At 36.6% G+C, this 22,758-nt stretch overlaps 1 pseudogene; it reads left to right on the forward strand.

Moving 5' to 3' along the window:
- Positions 1–362: 362 nt before the first annotated feature.
- LOC124973947 (E3 ubiquitin-protein ligase RING2-like) lies at positions 363–1,374 on the forward strand (annotated as a pseudogene).
- Positions 1,375–22,758: the final 21,384 nt, after the last annotated feature.

Below are 22,758 nucleotides of genomic sequence, written 5' to 3' on the forward strand. Positions count from 1 at the left end.
CACACACATATATACGTATGCATATGAGATCTCATACTCTTCTTCCTGAAAAAAGAATATAATTTGTAGGTTAAAGAAGTCAAATTTGAGCCCCTCACGCTGCGGGCCTCCCAGCGCCTGCACGTCCCAGTCCCGTGCCTCCACCTCCTCCGCCGCTCGCTTCTTCCCGCCCTCCCCGCAGCGCGGCCGAGCCGGCTTCCCCTCAGTCTCTCATGAATATTGAGCGGCCCCTGTTGTATTTCCCCAGCTCCATTGCGGAAGCCGAGGCTCGCTATATTGTGCTGCAGCGCAGGCGGCCGTGGCGGCTGATACTCCAGTCTCCCTCCGGCCGCGGCCAGCGGAGCCCCCGGCTGGGGGCCGCAATGTCTCAAGCTGGGCAGACAAATGGAACTCAACCATTAAGCAAAACATGGGAACTCAGTTTATATGAATTACAACGAACACCTCAGGAGGCAATAACAGATGGCTTGGAAATTGTGGTATCACCTAGAAGTCTACACAGTGAATTAACGTGCCCAATTTGTTTGGATATGTTGAAGAACACAATGACTACAAAGGAGTGTTTGCATCGTTTTTGTGCAGATTGTATTATCAGAGCCCTTAGAAGTGGCAACAAAGAATGTCCTACTTGTCAGAAAAAGTTAGTTTCCAAAAGATCACTAAGGCCAGACCCAAACTTTGATGCACTTATCAGCAAAATTTATCCAAGTCATGATGAGTATGAAGCTCATCAAGAGAGAGTATTAGTCAGGATCAACAAGCACAATAATCAGCAGGCACTCAGTCACAGCATTGAGGAAGGACTGAAGATACAGGCCATGAACAGATTACAGCGAGGTAAGAAACAACAGATTGAAAATGGCAGTGGAGCAGAAGATAATGGTGACAGTTTACACTGTAGTAATGCATCCACACATAGCAATCAGAAAGCAGGCCCATTGTAACAAACGGACCAAAACGTCTGATGATTCTGGGCTTGAACTTGATAATAACAATGCAACAGTGGCAATTGATCCAGTAATGGTTGGTGCTAGTGAAATTGAATTAGTATTCAGGCCTCATCCCACACTTATGGAGAAAGATGACAGTGCACAGACAAGATATATAAAGACTTCAGGTAATGCCACTGTTGATCACTTATCCAAGTATCTGGCTGTGAGGTTAGCTTTAGAAGAACTTCGAAGCAAGGAAGAATCAAATCAGATGACTCTTGATACAGCCAGTGAGAAGCAGTATACCATTTATATAGCAACAGCAAGTGGCCAGTTCACTGTATTAAATGGCTCTTTTTCTTTGAAACTGGTCAGTGAGAAGTACTGGAAAGTAAATAAACCCATGGAACTTAATTATGCGCCCATCAAGGAGCACAAATGAGCTTTTAAAAACCAATTCTGAGACTGAACTTTTTTATAGCCTGTTTCTTTAATATTAAAGATGTACCATCATTACTTTTATGGACAGATCTTGGATATGTTGTTCTATTTTTCTTTCTGAGTCAGACTCGTTTACACTTTTAGAATCATTTCCCCTTAATTTAAGATTGACTTTTTGGAAGGGACTATAGTCATTCAGTAATTTTGCTTTCCTTTGAAGACTATATCTTAAGTTGTGTGCTCTCACAAAGTATGGTTACATTGGGAGCACCTTTGACCCAGGAATTTTTCATAGTCCTGCATTCTTAAGTCAAGATTCAGTTGGCCATCCTTTTCCCTCTCCCCTCAAAAGTTTTTTAGGCCTAAAGATTGTTAATATGTATTCTGATTTTTTTCCCTTGGAGTCTTGTATATTTATAGTTTTCTATACAAACTGTAGTATCTTCATGAAGACTGAGGCTCAAACTTACTGTGCTTAAAAACAATTCTCATAGGATTATTATTTTCATGATATTTTCTTCCATAATATCTCATTTTTAAAGAGGTTCTTTATGAACTTGGTGTCCATTGTCATGCAATGTTATCCCCCCCCCTTTTTTTTTCCTCCCTGTAAGTTTAGGTGTTCTGGTCATGGGGAAGAGAATCAAAATCTTAAGTTCTATGAGAACATGGGTCATTGACATATTTCACTGAAGAAAGAAAAATTAAATTGATAGTAATATGTAGTCCTCAATTGTTTATTTAAAAGTTTTTTGTATTAGTTCTTACTGTCACTTTAGTTCCTTTATTATGCGTTTGATGTTTCTTCTCTCTATTAAAATATCAGAAATATGGAGATACTTTGCACTTTAACCTTGATGAAAAGTGCAAGATATGTTCAAAGCTTCCCTAATTCTTTTCTTATCAGTAGCCACATAAGCTTCAAGAACAGCATGGCACGTGGAAAAAATGGGTTTGCTTCTGTTTGAAAAGTGTGCTAATTTAGCATTTTGAGTTGCTATACCAGTTTATAAATGTGGTGCTCTGCTAATTATACTCTGTAGAAGCACATTAATGAAGTTTAAGCCCTGCTTTGATAAATAGCAAAAGGTAATTCTGTAGAAGAATGTCAGCCACTACAGGGTGAATTCATTCTACTCTTATTTTAAGGGACAGTGTTGACTGGGAACCAGAAGGCTTTATGCTAAAAAGTCAGAAAAAAGATTGACTTATGTGTTATTTTTCATCCCTATCCTGATTGTAGGTATGTTTTGAAGTTTATATTATCCACAGTATTTACAAAAACATGTTTGCATTGAGAAATTAACCCCAAAGGGTTTTAAAAGGAGGGGGTAGACCTCTAATACCATTGTAACTGAAGTTTGTCTAGTCATTGTAAATATTTATCTGTCAATTTTGACAGATTGGGGCCAGTTTGTTGTTTTAAATCTTGAGTATGAAAATTTAAAGGCTTATTCAATTTTTTACTGTTTTATTGAATATATTTGAAATCTGTTTTTACAGTTTTTTTTTATAATTGTGCCATGAAATTTGAAAACCATCAAAAATTAAGAGAACATATTATAAATTCTTTTTCTCATATAATGTTAAGTTGTATAGATTATTTATGCATTTCCAATGAATATAACCCTGGTTTTGTGATAAATCTGCTTAGATTTTATTGGTGACATGTTAGATTAGTGGTTGCATTAAATAACTAAATTCCCATTGTGGTTATTAATTGAAAAAAAAAAGAAGTCAAATTTGAGCTCTAAGGCAGGAAACTGTTTCTCAACCTGTGTACATTCCTGCTTTCCATACATTAATTTTCATGCTTAAATTATGAAAGTCTTGAAAAAATACATGGCACTTAAAAAGGATTAATTAACGGTGAAGAATATATTTAGAAAATGGAATTTGCTTTATTTATTTGCATATGGAACCATGTTTATATGCCTAAATGAAAAATAGCACACAACTCTCATTCTTGAAGACAATCATATGCTGACTAGAATAATGTTAGAGAAACTCTGATACAATATGAGCAGGAGTTCTGGTCTCATATCTTAGGATATCTGAACATTCAGCAATTATGGAGTTATGTTCCTCTTCATTACATGTCCTCACCAATTTCATTCTTGTATGCAACATTCTGGCCATTTTCTTTTTAACTATACAAATACCACCCAAACTAATTGGCTAGGTTCCAATTCACCTCCTCCTGGTGTTCTTTCCTAATTAGTAAAACATCTACCAATTTCCCCTCCCCTGAAATTCTGTGTCAAACTAGTAAGACCTTAAATATGCATGGGGTCATCTTGTTCATATAAGGTATTTATTTGGTATGAATGTCTAAACAATCTCTTAAAATCCTTGAGAATTAAGACTACACTTTACAAAAGGCAGAAAATACCTATACCATCAAAACTCAAAAGAAATAGGGAGATTAAAGACACACATACACACTCAAAGATCGTTTTGTTAACCTGAGGGTCTTGATAATGACTGACTTTTACTTCCTGATTTATAGTTTTTGTATATCAAATTATTAAATAGTCAAAATTTTCATTAAAACAAAAAATAATAAAATAATAAATACCTGAATAGAAAAGACAACATCTCGAAATTCTATTATTTATATATTCATAGCAACTACCATAATGTTAAACGTGTTATACTCGGTGCTTATGGATTCTTGTTAACTGAGTCACACAGTGGTTAATCTGAGTCTCACAGTTATTTTTACATTTTGCAGTTACTTGTGATACAGAGAACATTACAGTCTCTTGGAGTTTCAAGTTCAAAATTCAGGTTATGTCTCCTTTAGACTATGTTATAGTTAGGATTTGGAGAATAGAATCTGTCCACTACAATTTGTAGCTCTTTGTTTAATAAGCAATAAACAAAAAAAGTACAAAAAAACCTGCTATAATTTTAGGGTTTTATACCCAAATTTCTGCTGCAAAATGTTAGCCAACCAAATTTTGTAAACAGGGCTTTAGAGTGATCGGAAATATTCCATCATTTAATTTGTATCCATTCTATGAACTTTGACACTCAACCTTCACATTTTCTTTTATATCTTATAATTTAAAAATTCTAAAGAACAATATCACTAATTAAAAATCCTGGTGCCTAGAAAGTTCATGTGAAATAATTTGTTCCATTGCTGTATCTGATTACAAATTATTCATGTCTCAATAAAGAGTTAACACTAAATGAAGGCTGTGCATCAACTACATGACTGCTACATTAGAAATTTCTGGCTCTTCATGTTTTGTTTACTGTATGTACTTTTCAAAAAGGCGGGATTCCCAAGTTTTACATTGCTCCACCAGTGTTTAAACAGTCCCAGATAGAACACAAATATTGTTTCATAGGTGTACTTACTTACTTTGAGCCTCTAATTATATTCTAAATCTATAATTTTGTTAGGCAAAGACAGAACCAATTAATCTAGAAAGGATTTGACCACACATCTGTCCCTCTTTTAAGGTAACCCTAGTAATAGTTGTTACTTCAAATCTTAACCAAGGTTTTGGACTATTTTGAACCTTAAATGAACCTAATTTTTATTACTAATGATAAAATGAAAATGAATTTTTGGAGTTACTTGAATTAGTATGTAATTTTCTGCCCATTTTACTTTCTCGCTTATTAATACCTATACTATTGTTGACTGATACCAGTAAAGATCAACGAATTGTCTAATGAAGGCCACCATATTCAGAATATTCCAAAGTGATTCCAGAGCATTTCAGTCAGCTTTTGCATCACTGTGAATAAAAGAACTGACAAGAACCACTTAAAAGAGGAAAAGTTTATTTTGACTCATGGTTTCAGAGAGTCAGTCCATGGTTGACTGACTTCATAGCTCTGGGTTCACAGTGAGGAATAACATCATGGTGGAAAGACATGGTGGAGGAAATCAGCTTAAGGCATAGCAATCAGGAAGCAGAAAGAGTTCTGCCCACAAGGGGCAAAATATATATCCCAAAGTCATGCTCCCAGTTACCTACTTCTTCCAGACATACATTACCCAGCCTATAGTTATCACCCAGTAAACCATATTAGTGGATGAATCCACTGATAAGGTTAAACATCTCATAATCTAATCATTTCACCTCTGAACATTCTTTTATTGTCTCACACATGTGCTTCTGAGATCATCTGTCATCTAAACCATAATACACAGGAAATTAGCAAATGCCTTCATTGTTTTTGGTAGAACTTGGAGAACTTAATAACTGAGTTTTAACTTGCTTCTCTTCAGAATTAGTGACTTTTTAAAAAAAGAAATATAGATTTTCTTCTGTTTAGCATCTTTATTTGAGGGGAGTTTGTTGCATTCAGGAAAATAATTGCACTGTGTCAATGAAGTTACAGCAATGGTCCTCATATTCTTCATTACCCACTATGCCCAAAACATGTCAAATAAAAAAATACTCTAAATAAAATGAGTACACTTATTATGCAACATTTAAAAATATCTTTTTGAAAATTCCTTTTGCAAATAGATTTATCTGCATAATTTCTTACTTAGAACTTTCAGAGTTCCCAGTAGAGAGCATATATAGGAATTGTATAGTCACTAATTTGTAAAAACTAATTAATTAAATACTTATCATGAGTGCGGTCTTATGCAAAGGATGTAGCATATATGATCACATTTTAATCTTTACAGTAACCCTTAGAGGTAAGTGTTATTTTGCCCATTTTTAACTACATAAAGTGAGGTTTAGGAAAAATAACTCATTTTACATCACAGAATTATTGTGACACAACTAATGGCTGTAATTGGGAACCAGTGTGTTCACAGTTAATTGGTGTACTCTGCTCTTAACAGAACCTAAAAGCTTCTCTCAGCTCTGGGAGGTTAGTTTACACATCAATAACAGGGGCATGCAAAAGAATATGTTGCATATTTAACTTGATTGGAGAAGAAAATTTGATAATGATATTGCTAAGAGAGAAGAGGTATTTAAAACTTTTATCTGTTGATGGGGTGTTACTCAGTGATTGAGTACTTGTATATCATGTTTTACTTATGTTCTACCTCTAGCACTACAAAACAAACAAGATTTGATCTCTGAAAAAGAAAAAATCATTCAACTTAATGAAAGGGATTTGAATAATAGCATAGTTTTATGAGATTTTAGAAACTGAAAAAATATTATAGTCATCTATTCAGTCATTCAATGGGCATATATTTTGAGCACCTTTTGAACACTGTCACTGAAAGAAACATCGAAATATGCAGAAGGATATGTTTAGGACCAAGGTTTCTTCAGTGAAAGTTATGCAGAAATCATATTAGGCAACACATGTATTCCAAGTGTAAGAATTAATGAAAATACCTCATTAAAGTTTTCATTGTGATTTTACACATTATTATGAAATTATATATTGCTAGTGAGGGATAACACATTAAATGTGGCATATAATGTCACTGAACTCATTGTGACTTGTGATGCAGTATCAATAATTGAATTGTTCCATCTCCTTGTGTGTTTTCAGATTCTATGTCCTGACTGCTAAATTCACTTACTAATTCTAATAATTCATAGATTTATCTGAACTGAATTTTAAAGTAGGTACTCAAATTGTCTAAAATAGCAACAGTTTTCAGTCTTGCATTCAAATTTTCATATATTTTGTTCTTTATCATATGCCTCCACAGTGAATAAGTCATCCAGTACTGTGTTCAATAGAAGAGGCAAGAGCAGACATTCTTGTCCCATCCTGATCTCAGAAGTTGAACTTTCTATAATTCACCTTTAACTAAATGTTTACTGTAGGACATTGTATTTTGGTTCTCTCTCTCTCTCTCTCTCTCTCTCTCTCTCTCTCTCTCTGTGTGTGTGTTTGTGTGTGGTTCTGGGATCAAACCCAAAGTCTCATGAATGGTAAGCAAGTTCTCTGTCACCAAGCTACATTCCTGATAGAATATTTGAAGACAACACTTACAAGATCAAGAGAATTCTCCTCTACTCCCTGTTTGCTGAGTATTAACAATGAACCATTTTGTTATTCTATCAAATCATTCTTTTTATCTAATGCATTGATTGCATTTTTGTCTTCTATTTTGTCAATGTGATGATGACCAGCAATCAGTTTTACATACTAGAATAAGCTGAACTTGCTTGTGATTTAGTGTCTTATTTATTTTTAAGGATTTAATTTGCTAATAATCAATTTAGAGTTATTGTGTCTATGTTATGACAACTTCTAATGTAAATTTCCTAGGTACTTTTTCATATCAAGAGTATTATGATTTCATGGAAAGTGTAGGGAAGATTTTCCACTTTTTTCTTTTGTGTAATAGAGTGTCCAAGGTTGGTTTTGTTTTTATTTATTATTTAAATATTTTCAGTAATTCTCTTAAAGTGATCATCTGGCCCTGGAGACTTGTGTGTGTTTGATACGGTGGTAAGGTACAAATGAAATACTTCAGTAATTATATGAGTACTCATTGGCAAAAAGTTGTGCAGAAAAACTTTTTATTCATTTTTATATTTTCACACCTGTTTTTATATTTGCACACCTGTTTTTATATTCTTATTACATGCCAATAAATGTAACATACACTGTTTCTCTTTTCTTGTTGATCTATAAAAATTATCTTATTAGTTTTCACAAAGCAAAAAAATTTGAATTGGTACATATTCTCTTTGATATTCATTTTGTATTCATTAATTTCTGCTCTTATTTTTAGAATTCTGACTTTGTAATTCAGTCTTTTTCTAGTCTCTTGAGATGGATGCTTAGATCTGAGATTTTCTCTTTCTTCTCTTTTAATTTGTACATAAAAAGCTATATAGTTTATGTTCAGCATTATTCTTTTTGCTCAGGATTAGTTGGATTTTCTGGGTCTTTTGTTTTTCCTTATGAATTTTAGTATACTTTTTCATTTCTGTGAAACACATTCATAGGTATTTTGATGGGAAATGCATTGAATCTACTGATAACTTTTTGCAATATGGACATGCTAACAATATAAATTCTGCTTATCCATATATCTGGGAGTTCTTTCCATTTTCTAGTGTATTCTTCAATTTCTTTCTTCAGTGTTCTGTAATTTTCATTATAATGGACATTCACCTCCTTGGTTAGGTTCATTGTTAGGCATCATTTTTTTAAGCAACTGTGCATAGAATTGATTTCCAGATTTCTTCCTCAGTCGATTAATCATTGTTACATAGAAAACTTATTGTTTTTTGTATGTTGCTTTTGTATCTTGCTACTTGGTTGAATTTGTTTATCAATACTAGAAAGCTTCTGAGGGAAGCTTTAGGGTCTTCTAATATAGGATCATATCATCTGCAAATAGGGATAATTTGACTTTTTCCTTTCTTGTTTCCATTTCTTTTATTTTTTCTTCTCTTGCTTAATTGCTCTGGTCAAAATTTTAAGTACTGTATTGTATAGGAGTGATGAGACTGAACATCTTTGTTTTGATTCTGATTGTAGAATAAATGTTTCCAGATTTTTCTCCATCAGTATAATGCCAGCTTTAGGTTTGTCATACATAGTTTTTATGATATTGAGGTAAGTTCCTTCTATCCCTAGATTCTTCAAAGTTTTTATCATGAAGAGGTATCAACATTTTTCAAATTTTTTTCTGTATTTATTGAGATGACCATGTGATGTTTGTTTTTATATTTATGTGGTATATTACAATTTTATTGATTTGAAGATTTTGAAATACTCATGCATCTCTGAGAAGAAATCAATTTGATTATGGCATGTGGTCTTTATAATGCAATTTTAATTCAATTTGCTAATATTTTATTAAGGAGTTTTGCATCTATGGTTCATTGATGATATTTTTCTGTAGGTTTTTTTTCTTTGAACTAGTCATATTCAGTTTTGGTATTAGGGTGATACGGGCTTCATAGAATGAGATTGGAAACATTTCCTTTCTTTAAATTTAATGGAATAATTTTAGAAATATTTGTATTACCTCTTTTGTAAAGATTAGGTAAAATTCAGCTGTGAAGCATCTAGTCTGCTTTTCTTTGTTGGGAAGCTTTATTATTGCTTCAATCTCATTTATTTTTGATGTGTTTATGTTTTTTATATGTTTTTAGTTTAGTTTTGGTAGGTAATATGTGCCTAGACTTTTCAATTTATTGGAATATATTTTTTCAAAATTGTCCCCAGTGTTCCCCTGGATTTCAATTTCATCTGTTGTGATAGCCCTTCTCTCTCTCTCTACATATATTAATTTGGACTTATCAATCTCATTAATATGTCCAAGAGTCATATCTTTTTTTACTGATCCTTTTATTATTCTTTTAATTTCTATTTCATTAACTTAAATTTCTATCTATATTATTTCCTTTCTTCTACTAGTTTTAATATTGTTTTGTTCTTTTTTCTAAAACCATGTAATGCATCATTAGTTGTTTGAGATCTCTCTTTTTATAATACAGACATTCATAACTATAAATTTTGCTTCTAGACCTTGTCATATCCAGAGATTATATTGTTTTATTTCTAATTTTTGATTAATTCTGAGAGTTTTAAATTTCCCTCTAATTTCTTCAATGACTCATCATTCAATAGTCTATTGTTCAATCTCCATGTGTTCCCATAATTTCTGTAGTTTTTCTTGTTTCTGATTTCAAATTTCATACCATCAATATCAAAAAATCATTTATGAGATTATTTTAATATTTTTGCATTTGCTTATCATTTTGTACTTGTTTTATGGCTTAATATGTGATCAATTTGGGGAAATATTTCATTAGTGATTGAATTGTTGAATAAAATATTCTATAGATGTGTGTTGAATTCAACTGATCTTTATGAATCTGATCATCCTTTCTCAATTCAATCTGATAATCCTTTCTAAATTTAATCTGATCTATATCTGACAAAATCTGATGTATCTTTGCAGATTTTCTATGTGGGAGTCCTGTGTGTTAGTGAGAATGGTATGTTGAAATCTCCTACTTTTGTCTTATTATATTGTTTCTCTCATTTATTTTACCCTGTATCTATAACTTCCCATACTCCAACAGGTTGAGAAGATGATCTGGGAGACCTATTATTAGCCAAGAATAAACCTTCCTTTACTGCTCAATCAGAAGGGTAGAAGGAATTGATAGAGGAAAGCATCTCAGAAGGTCCCAAAAATTCTGAGGGAGAAAAAGGACTGAGTTTATTTTCAAAAATAGGAGACAGTTACATCCTTTACATGCTTGGGAAAGTATTTGTGGAATTTTCAATCTTAAATTTGTTCACTCATTTCCTATTGATTATGGTGGTGGTTGTCAAATTTTTAAAAAAGACTTCAAATCTTTTTACAAAGGAATTACTTCATGGGGGTATATTAGGTACAAAAAGATAAATATTGATAACTTCTACTTGCAGTAAGAAGTAGGGGTAAGAATATGCCCATTCTCCCCAAATTTATCCTCCTCCTTCTCTTATACTGGCCTTGAGGTCTTATTATCTTTTTACCCAATGATCCCCATCTGTATCCTAACTACTCCCCTTTTGTCAAATACTTTCATTTGTGGTATTATAGGGTCATAGTTTATGCAATGTAAATTTTACTCACATTCTACTATTATGACTTGTACATGATGCCTTCTGGTAATGTTGTTATACAGATAACTTGAGAAAATACATTGAGTTTACCTTTTTCTGTTTCTTAAAACCTCTAACATACAATTATTATACAATAGATGCTTAAAAATGTATAAACAATGGATCAGCTATGCTTCCTATTATGTCCTCACATAGGCCAAGAGCCATGTTGTCTTTTGATAATGCTTCATACTTTTCCTTGTGTTTACTGACTTTATAATACCTTCCAGGAGTGAATCTCACCTGGTCTCCTCTTATTATTGGAGACCAGGAACATCTTTAGTACAATATCAAAAACCTCAGTGCCTGTCATATTTGTTTTCTATGGTTACTGTGACAAACTACCACAGACACAGTGACTGAAAACACAAATGTTTCATACTAATATTCTATAGGTTATAATTTCAACATATGTTTCACTGAATTAAAATAAAAATATCAGAAAGGTCACTATCGCACTCCCTCTGCCCGCAGAGAGAGACACGACAAACGTCTGAAGCTTTGGAAGTTTATTATGTACAGTCCCTCTCCTACACTTCCCTTACTCCTAGCTTCCGCGCACTCCCAGCTTCTCTTCTCTCAGCTTCTCCCAGCTTCCGCGCACTCTCAGCTTCCAGCTCAGCTTCAGCCTCCACCTCCGCCGCTTCTTCCGCTTCTGCCTCTCTACTCTCCCACCCACCAGGCTTATATACACTTCAACCAATCAGGGGAGAGTACACGAGGTAAACGTGGACAGCTGCAAGCATAGGATAGGTACACGAGGGGGGCATGCTCTAGTCACATCGTTAACTAGCCAATCATTGGAATTCGCTGGTTGTTTACTGTATAGTTGGCCGCTTTTGGCTCAGCGTCAGGCGCCATCTTGACCATGCCCAAGGCTGGGGGTCCTGGAAACCCCGACAGATTCCCCTTCTTTACTATTAAACTAAGGCTCGGGACCGTGTCTGTCTTAGGCTGAGTGGTCAGCATATGTCCTTACCCGTCATCAGAGCCTGCAGAGCATGCTGCAGCTCCTGTCTTAGGTTGGTACACAGCCACCTCCTTCATTACCCATCTTTGACTACCGGCCCAGCATCAAGAGCCATACTAATGGGGGGCTGTCGGCCTTTAGGGCGGTCATGGCCTGATGAAAGATAATTTGATCTCTCTATTGGCTAGCTCGTAGATGCATGCCAAAATGAATGAAGAGAAGGAGGGCCAAGGCAGAGGAGTACCACCATAGCTCCTAAGCCTGCCCGCTGTTTGACAAATCTATAAACAGAAGAAAAACCATATAGCCATATTAAATACAGAAACAATGTACATCCCAGTAGAGTTACAATACGGGCAACACAAACAGCTCTCAGGGAATAAACGCATCCCAGTCCCAAAAGTTCTTGCAAGGTATCCACTTGTTCTTATAATGAGTCCACTCTCTGATAGAGTCTCTATGGTCTGCAAGGCTGCAGCTGCATTCTCGGCCAAATGATCGTTGTTATGGTTGTGTCAATGCTGCTACTGCAAGGACTGTGATGGCAGTGATCACGGCTGTTGCAATGTCAAAGCCTCTCCTGCTTCTCGACAATAGCGCTGGCAATTCTACATCTGCAACAGAAACTAGGACTGGTAGGAAGATAGAAATGTGCAAATTGCACGGGTGGCAAAAGAACCATTCCAGCATTGTGAGAGATAGCACACGGTTAGTGAACAGTTGAGAGGTGTTATTAGAAATGTTAGTTGGTAGAAACATAAAAGGGAGGAAATACACAAGCTGACGTGGGAGGAAAAGCAACACCACAGCTAGGGTCAGCAGAACGAGTTGCTCTACTCTGGGTCTGATTTGTAGTATGATTCCAACGGCAAAGTGCAGAAATTCCTCCTGTTAAAGCAAAGAAAGACTAGAGATATCCTTGTCACCAAAAACAGCATGACCTGAAAAATCATCAGTAGAATTGACAGGCTTTTAGAGGAATTGGTGAAAACAAGAAAAGGAAGGATAAAAAATGTGTTAGTTAGAAGTGAAAAATATGGCCAGGCTAACAATGGCCCATAGGTTCCGGGTTTGCCTTTCCGTCTAAGTTTTTGTTATTGGAGGAAGGCTCAGACTCGCCATTGCGAGGAGGAGCAGCATCACTTGCATGCTGTAAAACTCTGATTAGCCTTTCTGGAATCCAGACTGGAGTCTGTTGATCCTGTGGGAAAATACAAACAGACCCTCGAACCCAATGAAGGACTGGATCCGGTCCTTTCCAACAACCTGTCAGGATATCTTTCCATTTTGCCCATACTTGAGGAGTATTATGGGGATTATAATGTCGATCAGCTGCAGAATGGCTGTCCCTATCCAGAGTTAAGAAATTTAGAATGAAAAGAACTAAATTAAGTTTATCTTTAGGAGACTTGTAGGAGGCTCCTATTCCCCCTTTTTGTTTATTTAGACAATTTTTTAAAGTAAGATGTGCTCTTTCCACAATGCCCTGTCCCTGAGGATTATAGGGGATGCCAGTGACTGATTGGATGTTAAATGTTTGTAAAAACAACCAGAAGCTTTTAGAAGTATAAGCAGGACCATTATCTGTTTTAATAACTTTAGGTATGCCCCAGCCAGCAAATGCTTGTAGGCAGTGTTGAATGACATCTTTTACCTTTTCTCCAGAATGAGCGGAAGCCATAATGACCCCTGAAGCAGTGTCTACTGACACATGTACATACTTAACAGTACCAAATTCAGAAATATGGATTACATCCATCTGCCAAATATGACCAGGCAGCAGTCCCCTGGGGTTAACTCCAAAGGATTGTACTGGGATTAAAGGAGCACAATGTTGACAATTTTTTACTATTTGTCGAGCCATACATTTAGATATAGGAAATTTTCTGCTCAAAGTAGTGGAATTTACATGGAATTTTTCATGAAAGAGTTTTGCTTGTTCCTCTATGGAAAAAACAAAGATTGATTTGGTGGCCATATCTACCAAGTCATTAGCATTGGCCAAAGGTCCTGGTAAATTAGAATGAGCTCTAATATGTCCTACATAGAATAGATGTTTACGCTGTAGGATAAGGTTTTGTAGCGTAGTAAAATAAGAAGCTACCGTGGACATGGAAGAAATATGAGGTACCGTTTCAAGAACCTGTAAAGCGTTAACGATATATAAGCTATCAGATAGAAGATTGAATGGCTGATTATCTGCTAATTTAAAGGCTAATATTACAGCTGCAAGTTCAGTAACCTGTGCAGAGTTGGGTGGAACTATTATGGTGTGAAGTTTTTTATTGATAAGTACTGCACCTACTCCATTTTTGGAGCCATCAGTAAAAATGGTTACACAGTCTTTAAGAGGCTGGACACTAGTCACTTTTGGAAAAACTATGGGAGTATTTTTACAGAATTGAATCCAGGGATGTTGGGGATAATGGTTATCGAACTGAGCTGAAGTGGAACAATATAATACTGACCAATCATCATCATTATTAATTAGCCATTTAATTTGCTGAGTGGAATAAGGAGTTATAATAATAGATGGATGGATTCCAAAAACAGTAATGCAAGATTCTATTCCCTTGAATATTACCTGAGCAATAGCTTGGGGATATGATTGCAATGTTTTAGCCGGAGAGCTAGGGAGATTTATACTTTGCAGAGGTCCTCCTTGCCAAACTATGCCAAAAGGGGTGTGCTTTTCTGAGATTATGATTAAACTTAATGGTTGAGTAGGATCACAACGATCAACATAACACTGCTGAAGTCTATTCTCTACTAGTTGTAAGGATATCCGTGCTTCGGGAGTAAGTTTCCTAGGGGAATTCAAGTCAGGATTACCCTTTAATATATCGAATAAAGGTTTTAATTCCCCTGTGGATAATTTTAAATAGGATCTGATCCAGTTAATGTCACCTAAGAGTTTCTGAAAATCGTTCAAGGTATTCAATTGATCTGTCCTGATGGTCAACCTTGTTGGTCTGACTGTAGTAGCAGTGAGCCTTGTACCCAGATATTCTTGGCTCTCCTCTAATTGTAATTTTTCAGGAGCTATCGTTAGTCCTCTCTTTTCTAATGCTTGAGTTATAAATTGTAATGCTTCTAACAAAACTTCTTTTTCTGGATGGCAAATAAGTATGTCATCCATATAATGATAAATCAACAATCTCTTAAACTTTTGTCTAGTAGTTGTTAACGCTTTATCTACGTATATTTGACATATAGTAGGACTGTTAGCCATACCTTGAGGCAACAAGGTCCATTCGAATCTCTGGTCAGGCTGAGTGTGATTAAGAGAGGGCAAAGTAAAAGCAAATCTCCAACAATCATTTTTGTGTAAGGGTATAGAGAAAAAGCAATCTTTTAAATCCAGAATAATAGTAGGCCAATTTTTTGGTAGTGCAGTGACAAGAGGGAGTCCACATTGGATGGGTCCCATAGGGTACATTTGTTCGTTTATGGCTCTTAAATCATGTAATAACCTCCATTTTCCTGATTTTTTCTTTGTTAAGAATATTGGAGTATTCCAAGGAGAGGTAGAATGTTGTAAATGACCTGCTTGTACCTGCTCTTGTACTAACTTATGAGCTGCCTCTAGCTTCTCTTTTGTTAGGGGCCACTGTGGAATCCAGCGAGGCTTATCATCTTTCCATATTATAGGGATTGATGGTTTGTCAGTGGCCCCTAGGAAAAACCCAGTCCATGAGAATCATTTTTTGGTGGAAGTAAAGGCAGTGGTTGGGTAGATCCTTGACTATGTTTTCCTAATCCTTTTTTATCATCATAGTTCATATTTTGTAACATATTTCTTACAGGAGTCCCTTGGTAAGTCTGATCAGTGGTGAGTTTCATATCCATTTGCTGCAGGACGTCTCATCCCCATAGGCTAATAGGAACATTACAGACATATGGCTGAAATATTCCTGTGTGTCCCTCTGTATCTTTCCACGATAATGAGGAAGCACTTTGATTGGGGCTTTCTGCCACTCCTAAGCCTCTCAAGCTCTGAGCTGCTGTGATCAATGGCCAGTGCTTTGGCCAGACCATTGCGCTGATAATACTTTTGTCTGCTCCCGTATCTAATAAACCTGTAAATTCCATATTTCCCACTTTTAATTTTAGGAGGGGCCTCTGTCCCATATCCATAGTAAGGTTTATTAAAGTGGTTCCTGTTGATCCAAAACCTCCTTGTCTTTTATTTGTATTTTTACTGGGCCACAAAGAATGTTGACTGGGCAATATAAGCATTTGTGCAATGCGATCCCCTGGAGAGATGACCGTAATTCCTTTTGGTGAAGAGACCAAGGCTTTTATTTGTCCAGTGAAATCAGGATCAATAACCCCTGGGTGTACTATAGGTCCTTTTAGTGTTGAGGAACCTCTACCTAGTAATAGTCCTACACTGTTCTGTGGGATTTTTTCATGCCAATCAGTATCAATCATCTGCACCCCCATATCTGGGGTTAGTATGAGTCTGGAGGTGGCACAGATGTCCAATCTGGCACTTCCTGAGGTGGCTCTGCGCTCCCCTTCTCTGTGGGAGGATACCACTGTCGGGGAACTTGTTGAATTACCCCGTATATTTGTTGCGGGCCCCGGGGAGGGCCCTGTCTCCCGTTTTTTTGAAGTTTAGGATTCAACCCTAGGAAATTATCCTCCCTATCTCTAATAGGCTGACAGGCACTATTCCAATGACTTCCTCTTCTGCATCTTGGACATAGCCCAGGTCCGGTTCCCAGGTTATTCTTTGTATAGATGTTCCCACCCCGGGCAAAGGGTGGCCTTTTGTTTGGACAAGTGGCTTTTAGATGTCCCTTCTGTCCGCACACAAAACATGATCCTAAAGGCTCTTTATTAGTTCTTGAAGGGAACCTCCCCTGGGCTTGTGCAAGTGCAGCAGACAACAAGGTGGTTTGTCTGTCTATGGCTGCTACAAAGGCACTGCTCTGCGCCGAAGTATCATTTACATCTCTATACACTTTTAAGTAGGCGGACAAGTCTTTGTTTCTCCATGGTCTTATGGCCTCCCTACACCACCTGTTAGCTTGTTCGTAAGCCAAATGTTTTACTAGGGGCATGGCTTGCTCTGCATCTCCGAAGATGCGTGATGCTGTTTGAATTAGCCTATCGACAAAATCCGCATAGGGCTCACTATTCCCTTGAGTTACCTTTGACAACTGGCCCTGCAAATCTCCTGCTCCTTGTAATGTTTTCCAGGCCTTGGTTGCAGCCACGGCAATTTGCGCATAGACTGCTGGATGATAATTAAGCTGTGCCTGAAGGGTTTCATAAGGTCCTACGCCCATAAGCATGTCCCTATCGATTTGGGGATTCCCCGCTGCTGCATTTCGGCGGGCGGTATCCGTAGATATTTCTTGCCATGATGTTTTCCACATTAGGTACTGTCCCCCAGACAGAGCGGCCCTAGCAAGATTAGTCTAGTCCTGGGGCACTAAGTTTAATGATGTCAAGGTATCTACTAAGGCTATAGTAAAAGCTGACTGAGGACCATATGTGCTAACTGCTTCTTTTAACTGTTTCACTATTTTAAAGTCTAAGGGTTGGTGGAATCTTTGATTTTGAGCATCCTCAAAAACAGGATACGCTACAGATCCAAGATGACTCCATTCTGAGCGTAACCCGAAACCGGACGCTTCATGAGGGGGTTCCCTATTTATGGGAGGTGCACCAGGCAACACGGGCTCTAGAGGGGGCTTTTTATCTAGTCTTAATCTTTGTACTCTTTTTTCCAGTTCCTCTCCCGATAATTCCCCTTCCGATAGTTCCTCATCTGAATTAGTTCCTTTTTCTGAATTTTGAGAAAGATATGAACGTTCCTCTTTTATTTCTTCCAAAACCTGTCTTCCCTCAGCTAAAGGCTCGGTGAGTGAAGGTTTTTTGTTTTTATCTTGCAGACAGGATTTAATAAGAGACCAAATAGCCATAGTGCCTACTGGCAAAGGATTTTGCCTATCCACTATACAAAGGTCTTTCCCCAGCTGTTCCCACTGTAGGGTATTCAAAAGGCCCTCATCCAAAAACCAAGGGGAAATCCTTTCCACAGTATCAAGAAATACTTTAGCTGTTTTTTCCTTTAATGGCGTCCCATGGTTTTTTAATAACTCCCTGAGGGGTTGCTGCATTCTGAATTTAGACGTTTCAGACCCCATTGTTACTAATTTGAATAGCTTTAATTATGGCAGTTACAATAACAAACAGTGGCCTAGCTGCCAGGAGCAACGAGATTACTGAAAGGAAAACTATCAAGTGTGCATTAGAATTTTTATAGCGGCTTTTCACGTACTACCTACACCCTAATTGGACCGCTTCAAACGTGTTTCTACTTTCACTTTAATTAGACCGCGTTCCACGCGTCAGGACCGCCGACGGCGCATCCCGATACCTTTTAACCCGCGTTCCACACGTCAGGACCGCTAATGGCGTATCCCGATACCTTTTGACCCGCGTTCTACACGTCAGGATCCCGATACCTTTTAACCCGCGTTCTACGCGTCAGGACCGCTGATGGCGCGTCCCGATACCTTTCAACCGGACCGCACTCCGCGTGTCCCCAGGACCGCTGATAGCATATCCTGATACCCTTTAACTTTTTTATAACCGGTTTAACTTGTATACAAAAAAAATTTTTCAAATATCTTACCTTGTTTTCTTTTATAAGGCCTTCATCTTCCCTTCATGTCCCGGGTTTTGGCACCAGTTATCGCACTCCCTCTGCCTGCAGAGAGAGACACGACAAACGTCTGAAGCTTTGGAAGTTTATTATGTACAGTCCCTCTCCTACACTTCCCTTACTCCTAGCTTCCGCGCACTCCCAGCTTCTCTTCTCTCAGCTTCTCCCAGCTTCCACGCACTCTCAGCTTCCAGCTCAGCTTCAGCCTCCGCCTCCGCCGCTTCTTCCGCTTCTGCCTCTCTACTCTCCCACCCACTAGGCTTATATACACTTCAACCAATCAGGGGAGAGTACACGAGGTAAACGCGGACAGCTGCAAGCATAGGATAGGTACACGAGGGGGGCATGCTCTAGTCACATCGTTAACTAGTCAATCATTGGAATTCGCTGGTTGTTTACTGTATAGTTGGCCGCTTTTGGCTCAGCGTCAGGCGCCATCTTGACCATGCCCAAGGCTGGGGGTCCTGGAAACCCCGACAGGTCACATTCCTTCATAGGGGGTCCTAGGGAAAATCTGCTCCTCTCCTTTCCAGCCTCTAAAAGTCAGCATCATTCCTTGGTTTGTAGCCCTTTTTCTCCATCTTGAAAGCCAGGAGTGGTGGATCAATTCTTCTTACATCTCATGACTCTGATCTCCTCTCTGATCTTCCTCTTCTACTAAGCAAGTCACTTGCAATTATTTTTGACCATACAGATAATCTAAGTTAATCATTCCAACCCAAATTTCTAAGTAATTTCTGTGATGTTGGTAACATACTCACAGATTACAGGGATTAGGATGTAATGGCTTTATATTCATTTAACTTCCTGTATTACTAGAACTAACAATTAGGATGATGTTGAGAATAATACATCACAATTATATATGTACATTTTTCAAGTTTCTTTATTTATTTCATTTCTTTCTTTATTTCATTTAACCCAAACAGTAATTAGCAAGGGTAGTTCTCACATCATTTTCCTTACAATAGTCTTACAAACTTTAATTTATTTATCTATTGTCATATGGGTAGTTCTAATTACATATCTGAGTCTTCACTAGAGAATAACTTGAAGGTATAGACTAAAATTTTGTTAATTTCTGAATAAACCACAACTCACATTTTGTTCTATTTAGTCAAATTACTGACTGAAGAAGTTATTATTCAAAGGGAGTTATGTGACTCATCTAAACCAGTGTTTAATATTGTAGGAATTACAACCATAATTCAGATATTTAACCAAAGTTTAGTTTTTGAACCAAAATTATTTTCAACACACCTCAGTGCTGACAATGCACTAGTTCTTCATACTGTCTTCATAGAAATCATAAGTAAAAGATGTGTTCACACTGGAAAAAAATGTAGTATAGTGTAGTATAGAGGTTTTGTACCAGTGTTATTTTAATGTAAATTTTTCTGGTTGAAAAGTTTTCTAGAAAGAAATTATGATGCTTTATGTGAAAAATTATAGCAAAAATTTTAGTACAAAAATCATTTGTAGATTGTGTTAGAGTGTTTTCTGTTTTTGTCAGCACCAAATCCACTACTATTCATTTAGGCATGCAACTGATATAAGAACTAGAAATTATGAATATTGAGGATTAAGATTTTTTTCTTCTCCTAAATAAGTTGATAATGTTGAAGAACAAATAAGTTAGTGTTAGGAAATTTGAGATCTTAAGAGAGTGTAAATTTAGTAAAACTGAGAATGTGATGGTCTCAATATTCTTACTTAAGTTGACAATGAAAAGCGGAAACTTTCATCATATTAAAGAGGCAGCTTTACATGTAATCTTTGCAGGTACACATCCATGAATTCTAGCTAGAGAAAGCATAATTTGAATTGGAAATCTGGAGATGGTCTAGATTAGCATCTCAAGAACTTGGTTATTGGCAACTTGAATGTTGTTTGATGGACCCATTGGTAATCCCCTGTTCTGTATTTATTTTGATTAAAAAAAAATAACAGTCACACAAAGCAGAGGTGTGTGCTTTTCCTGTAGACAAATAAGACTAGCCCTCATTATAGAAAAATTTCAGTCCCTAGAGTTATATTTAACTTTGTGTTTCTTGTTAGGATGCTATGAAGACCTATTAGAGCCTGAGCTAGTACAAATAGGGTGTAATCACCTTAAGCCCTCATTGCTCACAGCAAGGAAATATTTCTCCCTCTTAACTTGTTGAGAAGGATAATGTCTTTGGGATTCACATGATTAGGAAAAAAAATCTACTCTATTTTACATAATGTATCACCAAGACAAAGTGAGAAGAATATCTACAATCTTCTAAACATATGCTCTTTGCCTGACTTTTATTGACACTTTACCTTCAAGAGTATAATTTAAGTTCAACTTGCCACCAATTTTGTCAGTGCACAAGTGTTTATTCTCAAGGAAGCATGGAATAAAGTTTTCTGAGACTCCTAATCTCTTGAGGAATTACATCTATTATGCAAGAATATCTGTTTAAAAGGTTTAATGAAAGACCATAGGTAAATACAATACATAAAACACAATTTTATTTTCCTCCTTGGGAATGAGCCAAGATTGACACAAGGTAGTTCAGGGTTAATCTTCAGGACATTTCTGAGAGACTAACAGAAGTCTCCTCCACAACAATATGTGGTAAGTATATACCTTTAGTAGAATAAACATAATTGAAATGCCATCTTCTTAATAGGTTTATAACAGAACAAAACATTACAAGCTTCTTTCTGTTTTTCCACTAGTGCCTGGAGATGATACATAAAGATGTGCAGGCCTCTGAAGACCATTTTCAAGTGAAATTTAACATGGACAGATGAGTATCAAGCATAATTTAAGAGCAGGAATGCAATTTTTATGAACTTAATAATGTTATCATTTCTTTCAAACCAAGCTGCTCATTTTCTGCTGCATAGATTTCATTCTGACCTTAATAAGAAAATAGCAATTCCTGTGTGTGTGTTTTTCTTCTCTGAAGCTATAATATAAAATATCATAAATCAAAGCTGTTTTGACAGATGAACAACACAATTTTGTAACAGGATGAAAATTAAAGAAAAGACTGAATAACTGATAAAAGATGAGTTTGACTGGGAGGATTGATCTCAGAGCTGAAGGTAGCATTAAAGATTGGATGCTCATTGGATTTTCAGCAAGCTTGATGACCCATTCTACATAAATGAAGTTTGTGATATGTAATGAAAGCTTTCTATCTTCACTGAAAGCAGATAAGCAGGTATTTTGTGGCAGGAATGTTAATGTTATCACATTTGTTTCTGAGCAAGAGCACATTAACAGAGCAGGTTTGAAAAGAATTTCACTTTTATAACATCACGTGCTGAAGGTATTAGAACAAGGTCACCTCTGTAAAATAATGAGGGAAAATTAGGTTACAAACGTGCAGTGCCTAAAATATATATTCAGTCTGCTCTGCAGGGTGAATGCAATATAGGATCACCTCAAATTACTAATTTTCATTTACTCCAAAATATACTCAGACCCCCAAGTCAAATTCAAAAAGTTAAATAATAAAGGCAAACAGGGTGAGGGAGGATTAGTGAGACTCATAATAGATAACTAACCAAAATTAATAGAGTCAAAATACCTGCATGTAAACACAATTTGCTTCATAATTTATAAATCAGCAAGTTTGGATTACTTTATACAAAAAAGTCCATATTAACTGTTTGGAAGAAATATCATAGCAGAGAAAGTCAAATGAGAGAAAAAGGTAAGACATTTCTTGTTTTACATGACATTAAAATATAAGAGAAGGTCAAGTGATTTTTGGGAGTATTATCAAAAATGAGATGGGCTAGAACATAAAATGTCAAAATTCTTGAAATGTGGGTTAATGCAAGTGAGAACTGTTCTATTCCTTTTACAAGTACCTATGAGTAGACAGGATGGTTAGCATGTAGGCAGAAAGCCCACCATATCTGGGCTATCAGATCTTGGGAAGTGTATCATTTTCCATAATGGATCACTAGGTACTGATTACCTGGCTGTAAGGATTTGGGTAATCATCCCTACAGCCTTCCTTGCACCAGAAACAAACTCATGTTGCCTCTATTCTTGACCTAAATATCATTGGCCCACTTGCCTGACCCTCTGTCTCCTGGGTCATGGTTTCTGCCTCATTATTCATTCCTGCAACTAAATTAAAACTTGTTGTGATTCCCTTCATCCTGCC

The sequence above is a fragment of the Sciurus carolinensis genome, unplaced genomic scaffold (genome assembly GCF_902686445.1).
Source record: "Sciurus carolinensis unplaced genomic scaffold, mSciCar1.2, whole genome shotgun sequence".
In the NCBI taxonomy this organism is placed as follows: Eukaryota; Metazoa; Chordata; class Mammalia; order Rodentia; family Sciuridae; genus Sciurus; species Sciurus carolinensis.